This window comes from Pocillopora damicornis, chromosome 1 (assembly GCF_964200805.1).
Source record: "Pocillopora damicornis chromosome 1, jaPocDami1.2, whole genome shotgun sequence".
Taxonomy (NCBI): Eukaryota; Metazoa; Cnidaria; class Anthozoa; order Scleractinia; family Pocilloporidae; genus Pocillopora; species Pocillopora damicornis.
In genome coordinates this window covers 12,538,502-12,553,955 of record NC_142670.1, presented here as the reverse complement: position 1 = coordinate 12,553,955, position 15,454 = coordinate 12,538,502, and positions in this window count along the sequence as shown.

The following is a 15,454-nucleotide window of genomic DNA, read 5'->3' as shown; positions in this document are numbered from 1 at the left end:
CAATATTACAGAACCTACCAACTTAACTTACCTGTACTGTTAGATTAACAGGGGAGGCAGAAATTCCGAAGTTATCAGTCACAACAACGTTGAATCTCATGTTATAGTTTTCAGCAATGTTCCCAGGCGGTATCCCAAAGGTAACTATGGAGTTGTTGACGCCATGATATAACACAGTGTACATACCGTTCTCTAGTCTATATTGAAACCGGTAGGACAGAGGGGTGCTGTGACTTGTCCAGTTGATACAGCTCAGATTAAAGTGTGATTCCAAGGAGATGCCACTTGACGGAGTGATCGAGCATGTCCCCCTTGTGGGCGGTAACGCGGTGGAAATGTCGTAGGCTGACATCGCCCATAAACCGTCGTTAGTTGTGATAAATAATGCCAAGCGGTACATATTTCCAGCAGTAAGGGAACCTCCATTTATAACAATGTTGCTTGCATTTAGAGGTGTACTTGTATGAGTTCTAAATTATATTTTCTTTGCCAAACAGTGGACGTGTTTCCCTCATATCGCTGGTACAGTATCCACTCATATGAAGAAATTTTGAAGCACTGTAATCCCTTGCATTCTGATCGGACACTAAGTCGTACTGAGGGGCTGATTTTAGGCAGACAATTTATGAAACACAATATATAATAAGGAACGAATGTCGATTACTAAATGAGAATGTAGATCAATGTAGCGTAACTACGGCCTTGCTTGTTGAGAACAATGGTGGTCATAATAACTGCAACAGAGGAAGAAAGGCAAAATACAGCAGCACTTCGGGAATACAAGACAAGACATCACAAAACAACAACAACAACAACAGCAATGGCAAAATCAACAGCAAGAACTTCAACTGAAGCAGAAGCAGGAATAAGAAAATAGGAAACTAAATAGGGATATCAGTAGCAACAAAAAGAACAAGCAACAGCCACAATGATAGCATCGACAACACGCCAACTTTCTTACCTTTGATATATTTTAGGGGGATCTCCATTCGAGAAATGGATGACTTGATAAGCGCTAGCATTGCGATAGTCTTTGGTCACAACCAGTCTAGCTATGTAGATATCACTGAGAGACATAGCCTCTGTATTCAAGTAAACTCGCACGCCAGATGCTCTTCTATTATATTGAAAAGCTGACTCGTTTACCGCAATAAAGAAGCCTCTTTTCTTTCCCTGCACATAGGAGTAATTCCCAGTGATCTCACCATAATGCCACGTAAAGTTCATTCTCGATTGGTCACCATGTGCAGCCTCAGGGTCATATGAGAGTGAGCCATCCAATGTGATGTTTTCTTTGAGTCCTCGAATCACCTCAGCTCCGCCAGAAATGACTGCAACAAGGTCCTGCGTCTTACCTAAAAGCCGTTGTAACAAAAAGCAAAAGTTTGTTACTTTTTAACCTTAGCTTACTGTTAATCAGAATGGTTCTGCTTTGTCATCAGTGCGCCTTGACAAAGCTGAAGTAGCCATTGGAAGACACATTCAGATTGCTTTTCCAAATTTCCAACGAAACTTTTTTCTTTAGATTGGCATATAATAGTAAACAGAACAGAGTTCCTAAGATTTCTATCATGGAATCATTGTAACATTACCTCAAGAAATACCCCTTACTCAAAATACTAAAGAGTTTCTCTTGTATACCCGTTTATGTTCGGTTATGAAGCTAGCCACAATAGCGTTTTTCAGAAACACGAATTAGACTACTGGATACTGTCTTTCCCACACTTTTAAGACAAAGCCCTCGCTACAGAAAGGGGTGGCGTGAAAGCTGAAAAGATGTCAAGTGAAATCGGAAAAAGCCTAGCTTTCGGAAAATAAGCAACCTTCAGTTGTTGATGATGATAGTGAAGTCGGTGTTGGTAAAACTGTCATTGTTGTCGACACTGTCCATGTTGGTGATCCTGTGTAGGTTGGTGATGCTGTGTATGTTGGTGATGCTGTGTATGTTGGTGATGCTGTGTATGTTGGTGATGCTGTGTATGTTGGTGATGCTGTCCATGTCGGTGATGCTGTCCATGTTGGTGAAGCTGTGTAGGTTGGTGATGCTGTCCATGTTGGTGACGATACTGTTAATGATTCTTCTGATGACGAAAGGATGAAAAAAAAAGAAATATTAATATTTATCTAATTAGTTTGAAAAGCCTCCTCTCTTCTTTGAAGACAATACCATACACGTTTTTAATATGAATATGAGGCAATTTAAGTAAAGGTTAATAGCGACTAATTAGTATTATAAAGGAATGGCGCACATATTGTTCGAAGTAAAAGAAATAAAAAACAAGGTCAACAGGGCTTAGTTAATGCCATGAATAACTTTGACCATAGAAGGCTGAGAGCCAAAGAAAGAGGGCTAACTACGAACTCTTAGCTCGTAAGAACATACATGTAGATAGGCAACCGCTAAAAGGAAAGCACTCGGCGAACAGTGTAAAAAAACAGTGAATAGCCGAATGAAGGAATGAATTTTCGACCTTAAAGAGCTTATTTATACACTTGCAAATAAAAGCGATGGAAAATATATCAGTATCTTCTCTGACTCTTAAAAAGCTAGCTGTAACAATACCGGAAGCGGAAAAAGCCTAAGACGTAAAGAGCGTCGACACAATTTAAAATGTAGCCTTTTAGCTAAAGATGGGGAGATAAAGAAAAATTCCGAAAAAAATTCTCAAACTGTCAACTCTCTGAAAGTCAATCAGCGTGCTATCAAAATGTCTTAAACTCATCCCAACACCCGTGACAAACGAACGTAAAATTAGGCAACAACTCTTGCGAGATTATGAACAATTTGCGAGACGCGTGCGCCTCTACATCTTTCACGGACAAAACAAAGAAACGCACCCATTTTATGTTAAATCAAACTAGATGCCATCGGTTCAGCCCTCTATTGTCCTTGAGAGCTACTTAGAAAGTGTCAAAGCACAACTTGAAGAGGTTACTGTAACGAAGCCAAAACATAATTTGTAACGCAATGAGGTCACAGCTCTGCAAGAGTTGAAAAACAACTCTGCTTTGAACCTCAAAAAAGCAGACAAAGGTGCAACAACAGTCATCACAAATAAGACAAAAAGATAGAGGAGGTCAAAATTGCAACGCGACAGCAGAGTAGTAGAATTCACTACAAACCTCTCAGAGCACCATTCGTAAAAAGCACGCGGAAAAGGTTTAATGAGATCATTAACCAAATCGGGGCAAAAACATTGATGACATGACTAAGAAATGGCTTCTCAAACTCCCAATCCGCTCAGAATATCAATATTCTATACGCTCACGAAAATACAGAAACCTATACCGGTCGATAGACCTATGATCTCAGGTTGTGACGGTTTTACTGAGAGAACATTAGCCTTTTAGGAGACACTACTCCAGCTTATCGCACAACTGTTTCCACCCTACTATTAAATTCACGGCTGAAATATCAGAGAACTACATCACTTTCCTCGATACAACAGTGTTTAAAGGGGAACGTTTCGCAAAACATTCCATCTTCGACATGAAAACCGATTGATGTGTGCTATGCCAGAGGACACTATTGGAATACATCACAAATACCCTGACCATCTCCATTGTTAACACCACTGTGAGAGGAAAAGATTAACAAATAATGGCTTTTGTCAATTCATTCATTTTGTAGCTTTACTTTTCTAAGAACGTGTTATTTGTTGTACTTTGTTTTGGGCGTAGAGTGGTATTTTGCTCGCAGCAATCAGACTGCCGCATTAGGGTATGTATTTCGCAGCGATCAGATTGCCGTTTTCTTTGCATGCATTTCACACCAATCCGACTGCCTCATTAGGGTGTATATCCCGCAACAATCACATCATAACATTTGGATATCTTGCCCCAATCACAGCGTTTTGGTATTGTTTTCTTGTAAATGATGTTATGGAATCAGAGGGCCGTGCGCAAAGAATTACATTAACCTGAAATTTTGAACTCATTTGGTAAATGAAATGGTTCGTGGCCTTCGCAAGAGCCTTGTCGATGTAGGTTGAAATTTATCAGGATATGAAAGGTTCGCATTTAACTTGTTGTATCATTTTTAAGTTTAAAAGCATTTTATCCGCTCCTTTTCATACAACGGCCACTGAAAAAGCTTACTTCCGTCGCGTACTATGAAAACAACGTTCGAAGTCCAATCAAAATATACCCAATCATTGCACTGGATGAACATTTGGTAATTGCTTGGATTGTATTCCACCAATAAAATTCCATTTGGCCTCATTAGATTCACTCAATGTTTACACTTCACGTGTCAATTCATTCTAAACACCCAGCATTTTATCAGATATTCGAACCGCATTATCCAACACTACCGAAAAAAATTCACATGAGACCAATGGCTGCTAAAAGTGAATTTTCCACTCAAGAACAATTTGTTTCAGAAGACGATAATTGGCATGGTTCTCAACCGATATGAGTCACAAGCTCTTCACAAAAAGATAACCCACTTCACATGATCATGCGTTATCATCTAAAAAAGCAATTGGACTGAGAATTCTTTGCAACTGGTATTCACCATCAGTTTCATTACCGTTGTTATTCGTAAAAGTGATAGTAAAAGAACCATCTGTAACTTCCCCTGTTCACAAGGTTGAAGGTAGACATGTATATCGTGAAAACGTTCATTGAGATTGTTTCAAACATATTTTAATTTACGCAAAGGTAAGTGTAACCTTGATTCTGACTGTCTGAGGGTTTTTATAACTTCTCTCGTGAGTACCACAAACGTTGGCAAATAATGTTTTTATTGCCCTTAAGCGCTTCTAGTGCCTTTGAGTTTACTCAAAATAACAATACAAAAAAGGAAAAAAACAACAACACATCAACTCACCCTTAGGGATCTCACAAATATAAGCGTGCTGTTTTTTCCAACTTTCATTATTAGGAGTACCAAACACGCCCAGCTCGCCATTACGGAACCTCTTGTACATGAAAGCCGCGTCGTGTTCACCACTTGGCTCCCCTTGTCCCCACTTGGAAATAGTCAGCGGTCTTCCACTCACCCAGGTCCAATTCCTGGCCCTTTTTTTAAACCAATTCTCCATTTATTTTCATAGTTCGTAGTGTTTCGCCTTTGAATTTCGTCATTAATCAAATTCCATTCTTCTTGGGTTTCAAAGGAAACTAGGTCCCCTCCTAGACTTGAGCAAGTGTGTCTACTCCAGTACCAGGACTCTCCATCCACCGAAATTATGTACCAAGAGTTTTTAAAAGTTATATTTAGGCATTCTACATGATGATGAAGATTAAAACAAAAACACCAATTATCCTAATGATGAAAAACAAAGTGATAATTATAATAGCATTGATAACATGAAAAGATTATAATCACAATCACAATAAAGGAAAAAATGAATGAGACAGAAAATGGGACTCATTCCTCAATTAATTCTTTTTTCTTTTTTTACATCATATGTGTTTGTTTGATCAGTGTCAATCAACACTATACATCTCTCTTCACTACGGCGTCCACCACCCTGGCCTGCTTTTGTGGATTAGTTAACTTCACATCAGCTAAGATTATGATTGTAAGGTTATTTGTGAATTCATGTAATTTTGGTAATCGAGTTTTTGAATAGTACTTAGTTCCTCGTTGAGCTTACACCTCCCCGACTCCGTCCCATATTCTTCCTCCTCTATCTAATCAGACTTAAAAAAACGTAAAATTAAATGTGAATGTAGGCTCCCATAAATGTGCAACTGGAGATACGCATTTAACCGTATACAGTTGTTACGGGCAAAGAGCAAAACTTTAAAGTGCACGCGACAATCTCAAAAGATTATCTGGGTAACGATAATCAATAGGGACATAAAAATTAAAGATAAATTAATTAGGATTAGCTCATGCAGTTTAGAATTTAAAGTCAGTCTTGCAATTAAATTAGGTTGTTTAAACCCGTGATGCCTCCTCCTTACAGTAACATTTCCTAGATGTCCCTGAATTCCTGAGGTCAAGTCTAACCTTGACCTAAAGGCTACCAGCAATACCTCTCAGGTTATCGCTTACACTTCCGACACGCTTTTTTCCGATAACCTTTCTCAAAAGAACTGCATTTGTAATTTTCTTTTCTCAGAGGGCACGGTAACGAATCCTGGAATCTTATTGGTACTTAATGCGGTCCGGGTTTTCCTATCTCTGCCTACGGGCACGGTATCGCTTGAGCGAGCCGCCGATTACATCTCCTGCTTTGTTACCATTTTTTATAAATTTATTTCGTTTTACCGGCTGCACAGTATATTTAAGCGAATCGTTTTGGAGCAAATCAAGCCGATTGATAATTTATTAATTCTTTCTTTCTCTCTCTTAGATCACTTTGTTTGCCTGTAAGAAATAATTGGTTTTGAGAGGAATATTGGTAGCAAATATGTCAAATATGGGTTAACGCGCGGACTAAAAGCCGCTTGAAATTAAGCTAAACCTTACTAGAAGTAACTCAGAAAGTTAAAACGTGAGGTATTTCTTTGCAATTGAATTCATTAATGGTAATTTCATTCATTATGTATCTGAATTCTCTCAAATAATTTTTTCCTTGGAGAACAGTGAGCGAGGTCTTCTAACTTCAAATACGCTTTCGGTAAGTCTTTGCAGGTCCGTTCAAATTGGACATTAGTACTATAAATTTCGCAACAGTAAACAAAGGAATTCAACGAGAAGAAGCTGCTTTAAAATTCCCCTTTTGATGAAAGACCAGTTCCACGAGAAAACTCCCACAACTTCAAAACATAGATTTCAATCTACTTAAAATTACTTTCCAGTTCAGTTTATTTGCCAAACCAACGCCTTTGTTGTTGTTCATTTGTTTTAAAGGGGACAAGCGCTTTTTTCTTACACGCTCTCTAATTGATAGGGGTCAAATTGTGACAGATAATTGTTAAAAATTGTTTCAAAGTTTGTTTGAAGGCCTCTTAAATTACCGTTTTCATTACCCAAATAAAAATATTCGGTGAGGCCTCTTTTTAATTTACATTACCTCAATCTGTTTCAACCACCATTTACTAGCTCAAAATTTGTTCAAGGAAGGTCTTGCCGCACTTACAGCCCTAACTCATTAGGGCTCTTAAGGAAAAATTTCGTTAATTTCAAGGAAAAAAGAAATTGTTATTCACCAACCTAGGTCGGTCCGTATTAGGAAAAACTGTGCAATTTATCTGAACTACCGGTGCTCAAGACCTTCCAGCCGGTGAATAACATATTTATCACTGACTTGTATAAGAAACGAAAACTCGGACACACAAAAATAAAAGTACTTCGATGTGTTATGTTCAAAACAACAAGGATAGACGAAAAATTTCATGGGCAGTGTGTTCAACTACTTATGCGCGTCTAAAAGTTCATTCATCGCTCACACGTACAAGTTAGGTGAGCTGAGTATATTCTGTGAACAATATTTTTTACTTTTAAGAAGCAAGAGCAATTTTCATGACACACGTGCAAGACTGCTAATGTTTCAGCACATTATATACTGTATGGTTGGAATATGATCTTACCTCCGGGCATCTCGCAAATGTAGGCATCTCCTTTATCGTTCCGAGGGATACCATTAAAGAGGCCTCTGTTCATGGATATTTCCGCCCGTTCGTCGTTCACATTTGGCTCAGAATCTCGCCATTTCGAAATATTCAGCTGTTCTCCACTCTTCCATGTCCAAACCCCGTCTTTCTTCTCCAAACCAATGAGCCACGCATTAGTAGTCGAAGTATTCCAAGTACCACGCTTCTGAATCTCATGATTGATAAATTGCCACTCTTCCTCAGTCTCGATGGAGACTAAATAACCTCCCAAGATGGAGCAGACTTCATTGTAAGGAAACCTGAAAATTTTGCTTTTCGAAAATATGTAAGAGGAGTTTTTGAAACAGGTTGGTTGGCACTCTATAAGAAGAAAATAAATGAATAAATAAATAAACGAAAAAATGTATACTGATGATAACAACAGTGAAAGCGAAAATGATAAAGACGAGAAAGTATTTTTATATTGTTGATTTTAATAACAGACGATGGGCATCAAAACCCTCTACATCCCTGAAGCAGAGATCAGGGTAATAGCAATGTTATTCTTTGACTTTTTGTTTTGCTTTCCAACTCAAGTTTTGAATCGCAATCCAATGTAATTTTAAAAGGAAAGTCTATAACTCATGTTACGGTATTTTCCAAACCGCCAGAAAGATACAACTCGTACAACTCAACTACTTTATTGACCAACGTAATAACTACGAAGCGATATCGACAACCAATACAATAACTATCTTTTTCACTTATCTACGGAGCGATATAAATGCTAATACAATCAGTATCCCTATAACTTAGAGCCCTTTACAAATAATATCACTTAAATCTCAGTGCACTACCGCACAACTCACAGTTCTCTTGAAAATCTTTAACAAACTGTCGACGTCCGTAATTCTTTCTCTCACGTAGCCTTCCACACGGCTTTCAATTCCAGTAAACAACTCTGTCCGGCTCTCGCTCCTCTGGGCTCTTCGCAACAGCAGTTATAGCTCACTAAAAGGCCTCTTTCTTTAAGCTAGCGTGACTCCTTATATATCTTTCGGAAAAGTTCTAGAATGTTCTAGAGATCTGTAATATTGTTATTTTTAGAAACATTACACTATGATTACATCATAACAAAAATATGCTGAGTCACGGTTCTAGAAGGTTCTCCTTAAAGTTCTCGCTTAGTCATCATGACTAAATGTTCTAGAAACTTCTTCGTTCTATTTTTAATAATTATGTAACGCAACGCACTCTAAAAAACATGGGCGCTCTCCATAACACTCATTAATATGATAATCGGTCAGGTATTATCTTTTTTTCCCGTCTATTTATAGGAACTTGAATATTAAATCGGAATGAAGCTGCCTCACCTGTCCCTGGCAATTTCATCAACAAACGAAGGATGACTGTAGAAGAGAAAATGGACAAATAAATTGATTGTTATCTCAAGAGTAACATTTGAAACAATGAAAAAGTTTATTAGATTTCGAGTAAGACGAGTACCAATGCATTTTATTTGCTACATGCCCTTTAACATCCATTCACGAATTTAATTACCTTCCTAGGGAGCTGACGGAGAAATTATTAAGAAAATGCAGCATCTCCGCAATTCACCAACTAGCTGAACAAAACTTGTCACATGTGGAAACATTTTTAAGGATACGATAGACCCTCAGGAAAATTTTTTTTTAACGGACTATTCGGAGCGCAACCGAAGTATAAATGAATGAAAAGGATGTAAAGTTATCATGTGTTATCCAGAGAAAACAATTTTTCGTTTGAGCTCGCATTTTAAGTGAATGAATCGGGTATCAAATCTGACCGCTCAAATAAAACTTCTGCAAAATTTGAATCTTGAGTGGTTGGTCTCCAAAATTTTGTGGGGATTTTTCCATATATCCTTGGGAGTTACAAAACTATGGCTCAGCAGGAAACGGAACCTGCGGAACCTCCAGAGCCCGTATATTCTTTTTTTAAAAGAAGAGGAATGTGTTGAGTGTGAAGTTTGCTTTCGGGCATAAAGAAGAATAATTTAGAAGAAAAATATGTTTTAATTAACCATGACGTCCACTTTGGCATGCAGTTCGCAGTCATCTACTCTGAGTGTTAATAACAGAACAACAATTTGAGAGCTCTAAAAATTTGGGTACTGCGATATCTGAATAACGCCTCATCCGAACGCTCTAAGGAAACCTACGTTGCATCAGATGGAATCTAAAAGGCTTCAGTAATCCAGTTTATAAGAGATTCACTTCTGATTAAGAACTGAAAGTTTAATGCGGACTTCTTTAAATCTGTTTTGTTTTGGTTAAATTAACATTGCCAAATATCCGCCACCTGACATTTCTTCTCTGTTTGGTTTGGTAAATTGGTGAACACAGGACGTTCCAAAATGGATGTAAATGTGTCACAAATGGAAAGTCAAGATATAATTAAAGTGGTACTAGCTTAGCGTACAACTTATACGAATGTGTCATTACGGGTGATTATTTTTCATTTATTTTTCATTGTATGGAAAGAGAAAATATTGAGAAACTAATAATAACGATAATGATGATAATCAGTTTTAATAATTAGACAGCAACTAGAGAGGACATGTTAAGAGTCTGGCATGTTTCGTTATTAGAGTTCCGTAAGTTTAAACATCGGATTAAATATTTTACAAATGGAGAGTCAATTTCGATTGGTTTCATAGCTACTGCAGAACAAACAGGAATAACTAGGGTCGTACTCACCCAGCATACAACATATTACCGGCTTTTTGAACATTTTGCCAGATTCACTTATATTTGATTCACACCGCTTCAGTGTTGCGGATTTGCGGCATCCTCGTAAAAAGCCTTTCGTGCGAGTTAGATTTTAATGCAAATAATGATCTCTGAACACATGTTCACGGCGTTAGTCTCCATTTTTTTCTGTCATAGACGGACCAATGGAAAAAAAGCAGCTTGCACCTGATGTAGAGCATTGTTTTTCTAATAAAATTGGAAAACTTCACGGTATTAAAATACTTTTTGTAGTTTAAGTGTTGTAGAAGAAGCAACTAAAAAATATTTGATGGTAAGAACGGTAATTTATTTATGAGCTCTGTTAAATGAAAGTTGTCCTAAACAAAATCCTGTTTTATCAACGAGCAGCTAAAGCTAGTATGCCATCTGTTCGTTATGCATAAATGGAAATTATTGTTATTTATTCATCTCGCCTATGACATGCTAATTAATTCGTATGCCTTTAAAACAACGGTGGCTAACGGCCAAAGTTTAGTGTTCAGCCTAAAAAACAACTCTCCCCTAGAAAAGCGTCATGCAGACTATCAATTTTGTGTCCAAATGTTTGAATTCCAATAATTTAGAACGAGCGGCGAGTCAAAAGCTCTTAGTGCGAGACGTTCTTGGGTCATAGCGATGTGTTCTGTGGGCGAGACACTCTACTCTCCCAGCATCTCTCCACGCTCATGGAATAATTGATTATTTATTCTGGAATATTCGCTCGTCTTAGCTGGGATATATTAGGTCAATCGAAGCTTGAAGCGTTTTTACCTATCGCATTTGAGCAGTGTAGAGAGAAAAGTGCTTGTATATTTCAGAATAATTCTTATTTTAACTTCTTCCGTCTTAATCGCACGCTTCGTCATCCATGTTTATTTATAAATGGGTATGACGTAAACTAGACTATTATAAACTGTTAGGCACATCTTCATAATCGACTCCTTCTCTCGCTTGTTGAAATTCCTCTGCAATGCTAACTTTCACTGTAGTGATATTTGAAAACAAGGCCCATTGAAATATTCTGCATTTTTATCGCTAAGCTTTTCCCTTTAAATTGCATACTCTGAGTAAAAGTTCTTTAATCGTTGTTTTAATGATGTGCCGAATAGTTTATAATCTCTTGGTTTATGCTATTTCCGCTAACGTTGCCCCAATTTAATTCCAAATTAATCGATGCATTTTCGATTTAAAACGATACTCCTTATTTTAGGGATGCGAAAAAAAATGGGTAAGTGTAACTGATCCAAAAAAAGATCCAGTCATAAGGGGTTTTTTTTCTGTTCTTTCTAAATAAGTTGTTTACTTATTCAAACATTTACGTATTGATCTATTTATTCATTAAGCAACAACTTTGAATGTCAGTGATAGCTAGACTATTACTTTTATTTGTTACGGTACAATTTAACAGACAAAAACAGCATCATTTATCAACAGACCTGATTAATTTATTCAAAAAGTTGTAATCTTCTTGCCAAGGAGCGATTCTTAAAGAAGTAGAATAATTATCCTTAAAAAAACTGATTGAAGCCCACCACAAACTACTTCTTTGCTCACCACTGATACAATCTCGAAGTTGTCTTCAAAGTAACTCAAGATTAACAATCTTCCACGGTTGCTCTCTCTCGGTATAGCTTTCTGAAAAGTCCGTCCCTCCCGTCAACAAATACTACTGTTGCACGACTGTGTTCTAATGCAATAAGTATTCTCGAAAATTCCGGATGCTTACAACACAACTATACTGGTAATATAAATTGAAATAAGTAATAATTATCCTTAAATAAACTGATTGAAGCCCACCACAAATTATTTTTTAGCTCACCACTGACACAATCTCATGGTTGTCTCTAAAGTTCCTCGAAATTAACGATCTTCCACAGTAGCTCTCTCTCGGTACAGCTTTCGGAAAAGTCAATCCCTCCCGACAACAACAAGTACTATTGCTGCGCTGAGTACTTATGTACAAATTATTCCACAAAATTCCGCAAGCTTATAACACAACTATATTGGTGGTGTTACATCATAACTACGTAACCTAGTAAAATTCTCCAGAAGTTCCTTAGTATGAATGTGGGCATCAATAGGCATTCTCGATTTCTGTGGTCTTATTCGAAGGACAGTCATAAAGATACTAAGCCATTAGAAATTTAAATCTATAGACTGGTTTATTTCGATGAATATTGCCTTCAAATATACGATCGCCTAGAAAATAAACTTATATTCATGAAGAAGATAGGTTACAATCACAACTAGTTGAGTGCTTAAACAATAATGAAGAGAATAAGTTTTTTTTGCCTGCAGATCATGACTCAGACCGATCGCAACCGACTAAGAGCTGCTAACTAAGTGATTATTCTAAGTAATTGACTGTTATTTACGGCTGGCGGGATCCAGTTATTTAAGTTAAGTGCGACTTCCATTTAAATTCAGCTGAAGACTGCAATTCAACTGCCCATACATTCCCAACCTCATTTGGATTGACGTGTGACCTCTTCCTTATGGAGTTGTTCTTTATGGAAGATGGAAAAACGATGTTCATCTTTCTTTCAAATCGCTCTCTGATCTGCAGATAGACGAGCAACAAGGAATATGGTTCTTAGCACTCGAATATTTATTGAAACACCAACACTTGATGAGATGCAGTTGGTGTAGAATCGGTCTAATGTTTTTTCTTACCTGAGTGTTTCGCAAACCGTGTAAAGTGAAAATCAGGAAACCCTGCAGCATAAACATGATTTCAAGACCATTACCTTTCACAATATACAAATAAATTAGTCAAATATTTATCAGGATTTCCAAGAAGGAGAGAAAATTGCATATCTAATAAATGGAGAAGCATCTGTCTTCTCCTGCATAGTTGACAACTTTTTTTTTCTCAGAATTCTAATAAATATAACTAACCATTGTAATGGTGTGTCACTTGGTTAGAAAGTAAAATAATAATAGAGATTGAATGACTTTAGAGAGTTACCATCGAACACTGACCTGAGTAGAGTTAAGTATGGTGAAGATGTAGGCGAAAGCTTTATGTACAGGTGAAAGTAGACCAAATAGCCACGTGACACCCAGCAGGGGAATTATCACCACGCATGCTTTCATGCCAATTCTATAAGTTGAAAAAAAAATTCCTTTAGTTTCCTTTGACAGTTAATTTTAATCGTTAGATATTGTGATGCCTTACTCATTAAGGAATGGGAAAGTTAGGCGAATATGCCTCAAAAGCAATCTCTTCTACTAGTTTGTTTTAGTTTTATGTTTGGAATCTTACCGTATTTGCTGAAAATGGTTGTCTTCCGCTGTTGGCTGCATCAAATTGGCCATCTCCTTTATGACTCGTACGAGTATCAAGATGTTAAGCTAAAAAGTACGATAGAGATAAATTAGGTTCTTAGATATGGTAGTTGAATCACCAAAGTAAGAGAGGATCCTTCTCGCAAAAGACGTTACCAGTTCGGTAACAAGGGTCGGGTATAGCGTCTTCTACAGGGAATAGAACTTCCAACCGGGGGACCTAGATTATGAGCTTTGATCTTCTACCAAGGAGCTAAAGAAATCGCGAACAAAAGTGTCCACACTGAATGAATTACGATGGGTGAAGCCTCGAGTTAAATTATATAAATTCAATATCTCCGTCTCTTTCTACTCATTTCCCCTTTTGCAATATTGCTTTATGAGTTATTTTTGCGCTAGAATCATATCTTGATATATCAATGTGAAACAGTGACAAACATTAACAAGGAAGTGGGATAAGTTTTTCCTTTCCATACTATGTAGTAAAAGTTGGAGAATATATGAGGCTATCTTATGCCCGTGAAGGCATTGTCTCAACAGGTTTTCCTCGTTATTGAAGGCCATCACTAGGTTAAAATTGACCAGCATGCCCGAAAACAGCACTACGTACAAAGTTTATTGTGGGTAAATAGGAAAAAGAAAGTGGTAAATATTGTGCGGGGACGCATGGCAAATACTTAATTCCTATTTTTAAGAGAAGAGAAAAAATCTTTGGCGGTAATTAAAGCAGGTATATCAGTCACAATCAACAACACTAATCATAAACTCACAATTTCAATGAAAGCCACAAAGGCGACAAATATCCAGATCAGGTTGTTAGTCGAGGAAAGCCAGCAACTAAACTCAAAGAAGTAAAAGACAATAAAGAAACACAAATTCTCAGCTAATGAAATAATGCCGATTCTAAACTGTATACAAACATATAAAAGAAAAATGCAATGAAACGAATTAAAAGGAGAAAAGCAAAAAGAAACCGCTGAGTATTTTCCTTACTATTTATCACTCGTATAGCTTTGTAACCCTTCTTTTCCAGCAGCGATGCCAAGTGAAATTGCCACCATGATCATTGGAAGACCTACCCATAAAGAAAGGAAGGAAATCGAAACACTTCGCTGGATAACAACACCAGATTTGGCGATCTGAAAGCATGGTTACAGTTACCAGGGGATGTTGTAAAATTATGAACTTACCCCATGAGATGACGTGATACATGTACATCTTGGTGTTAATGTTGTAAACTTTCACAACGAAGAAGTAGAGATAAATTCCCTCGACCAGCATCCAACAGAAAGCGGCCATGAAGAAATATTGCATCAGAGCTGATATTGTAACACAGGCAGCCTGTGAAAAGAAAGAGTTTTCGTATAACTCTTAACGTGCTCCTTTCGACGAGATATCTACGGTGCAAAGAGTAAATTCATTCTATGGATTGAAAGAGAAGCCACTGACTTTGTTTTCTGTGGCGTTTATCCCGGCTAGGAAGATGATCTGTCCAACTCCAAGGGACATAGAAACACTCAGTCGAATTTGAGAGAGAGGTTGACGAACATCTCTGATGAAATTATAGTAAAAAGAAAAAGAGAGAGAATGAATGAGACAGAAGCAACAACAACAATAACAACACATTGAAGACAGCAAGAACAGCAAAACACAGCAAAATTGAATTAAAAGACAGAAAAATATGGCAAAAATATTATCTAAGTCTTGACAGCAAAGAAAAGAAAAAGTCAGTAAATAGCTTCAGAAAGGACAAAAAGGTAAATATTACGGAAAAATGTCTAAACCTAAACAACTCATAGACAGTGAAACCATGAGTTGTCCAAGCGTTCTTGATGGGGCACGAATTGTAGCTTGAATTTGTGAATTATCCGACATGCATGTTCTTGTTTGCATGGTGATTTTCA